Source organism: Palaemon carinicauda, chromosome 39 (assembly GCF_036898095.1).
Source record: "Palaemon carinicauda isolate YSFRI2023 chromosome 39, ASM3689809v2, whole genome shotgun sequence".
NCBI classification, from domain to species: domain Eukaryota; kingdom Metazoa; phylum Arthropoda; class Malacostraca; order Decapoda; family Palaemonidae; genus Palaemon; species Palaemon carinicauda.
Window position 1 is genome coordinate 61,189,791 of NC_090763.1, and position 2,689 is coordinate 61,192,479.

General features: G+C 34.0%; 1 protein-coding gene across 1 annotated transcript in view; it reads right to left on the reverse strand.

Moving 5' to 3' along the window:
• The window catches only part of Mocs2B (Molybdenum cofactor synthesis 2B), a 148,116-nt gene extending 146,239 nt beyond the window's left edge, over positions 1–1,877 (reverse strand). Inside the window, exon 1 of the mRNA XM_068362975.1 lies at positions 1,682–1,877. The gene's annotated coding sequence lies outside the window, so the exon portion shown is untranslated. The remainder of the gene's footprint in view (positions 1–1,681) is intronic.
• Positions 1,878–2,689: the final 812 nt, after the last annotated feature.

Below are 2,689 nucleotides of genomic sequence, written 5' to 3' on the forward strand. Positions count from 1 at the left end.
GTTTACTCTCTAGACTCCGTTGCTTTTCCGTTAACCAATCACGAACCCATACGTATGGAGAGTTTGCACAGGGGGGTTAATATTTCCCAACCCCCACCTTCCAACAAACCCTATTCCGTGGAAACCTTTGTCCAAGGCAGGTCTTTGTTAGTTCAAGTGACGTCTTTTTGCGTATTATACGATGAAAGTTTTAGAAAACTGTAATGACTGCAGTAATCCATACTTGAAAGTATTTTGGTGAATTCCAATGTTGATAATTTTCTTAAATCTCATAATGTAATAGCCCAACGTTTACCGTGTTCCAAGTGCAGTACTAAATTAAGACAAAGAAGTTAGGACGTCATAGGCTCACAGTCACAACAGCCCGGTGACCCAAAAGTTTCTTTGTCACGGTCATAAAAGTCATTAATTTCTTTAATTTTAATATGTTAGTTTTACTATTTTAATAGCGTGCACAGCTCAACATTATCGCTTGCCAGTGCATACGAGCTTGATATTTTATTTTCCTGCGAGCGTAACCGAGCCAGTGGCGGAACAAGAACCATTATATTTAGCGTTGCTAATGTTAGCGTAACATTGCATGTTAAGAGTAACATTGCTAATGTTAGAGTGCGCAGCTCAACATTACCGCTTGCCAGTAAATACGCGCTTGATGTTTTATTTTCTTGCGAGCGTAAGCGAGCCAGTGGCGGAACAAGAACCATTATATACAGTGTTGCTAATGTTATCGTAACAGTGCTAACGTAAGCGTAACATTGTTAATGTTAGCGTTCGTAGCTCAACATTACCTTTTGATGTTTTTGTTTTCTGGTGAGGGAAGCGATCCCGAATTGGAACAATACCCATTATATTTAAATATTTTAACAGGAAATATATGTTTTCCTGCAGTAAGCAACGTGATTTAGCCGGTTTTCACCTTCATTTTAACAGCAACAACAACACCCAGTTCAGCTACTTAAAGTTAGTCGAACTGGTTGTTCTGTTTGTTTGCGGTTGACATGAAGGACAAATTCGGTCAAATCGCGTCATTTACTACTGGAAAACATATATTTCCTGTTCGAAATGAGAATCTGTAATACAGTAAAACCTTATCCCATTCTCTTCGAAAATGACACTCGTTCCTGTCGGAAATGGACAGTTTTCAAAATATTAAAAAAGTTTATCCAGATATACTGTTTTGTATTTTCCTCCGGTTATTATAATTTCAAGAAGGTAATGTATAGAGAAGAAAAAGCTTGTTTTACGTTTATAAATCGATTCCCCAGTATGTTTTCCCCACCCAAAACCCCGAGTTCCCACTGGGGGTCCCCCATTATTGGAGGATATAGATGTATATATATTTCTGAAACTATTAATTTGCGACGGGAACGAGTGTCATTTTCGAAAAGAGCGTAATTTTTTCGATTAGAAACAGTAGTTTTTTTCCTAGGTTACATTGCCATGTAATTCACTACAATGAAACCAAAAAGGTGTCTCAAAAACCTTAAAATGGCCTTGCACCTGTAGGTAATAAACCAAGTTCAAGTAACGGGCGAAATACTAATCATACAATAAATTAAAAGTGTCTTCTAATATGAAAGACTGTGATTAATGATACTACCCTACGCTACGTATTTTCATCACTAATTTGCTTACCAGGTAGGAATTTAGGAACCCAAATAAAATGGACAAAATATCTTACCTTTTCCTTCCTCTTCTCCCGATAAGTTACGAGCTTAGCTATGCTGAAGCTATGGAATTTTTAATAGGGATCTGCTTGACATTTACGAAGCCACAAGGTCACTTTAAATTCATGCCAGACGTTGAAATAGTGAGATCTAGAAGTAAAATAGGTGTAACTTCTAAATCTCTAATACAAAATTTTCTTCTTCTCACGTCTAGTTTCAGACAGTGAGGTTCAGGGATTGCCTATACAACGGTGCTTTTTCAAGTGCTCGTGTAGTTTTTCGTCCTTTATTATTATTATTAAAAGGAGGAGTTTTACCAGCCCAATGAGTCAAGCTTGACTCTCACAGGGCTGGCCCGAAAAAAAATCGGGATATAAAGAATTATAAGATTATCAAAAATTCAATTGATAAGGAAAAAAATAAATAAATGAAAAAAAAAAATTATACATATGTATATACAGTATATACTTATAATCTTTAAACATTCTAAATATGGGTGAGTAGATGGATGAGTAGATATATATATATATGAAATCTGAGTGATAAAAATAATTAACTATATATTAAATCTATGTAATTTAAAATGAATTAGTAAAAAACTTAGGTAAAAATTTAGATTTTATCAATAATACGTGAATTCCTTAAAAAGGTTAAAATTCTAGAAGCAGAAAAATTACTTGATTCAGTTAAAATGTCAGAAAAAGTTAAATATTTTTATTTCTACATACAATGCATTTCTCTTTACTTCTTTGTAATACATTATCCTACTCACGATGGCATGGATTATATACAAATCAATATCGAATGAGATACTGTTTCATTTTAATTTCCTAATATCCAAATGATACGATTACAGACAATAATGATTATTACAAATGTAAAGAAGGTAAACCCTTGAAAAAAATGACATTCAAATAAGGACAAACTGAAAGCATATTAAGGTAAAAGAAAACCCGTTTAACTTGCAAAAATCACTCATGATTATAGATAATATTAAGGTTGGGAACCAGAATGCGTAATAA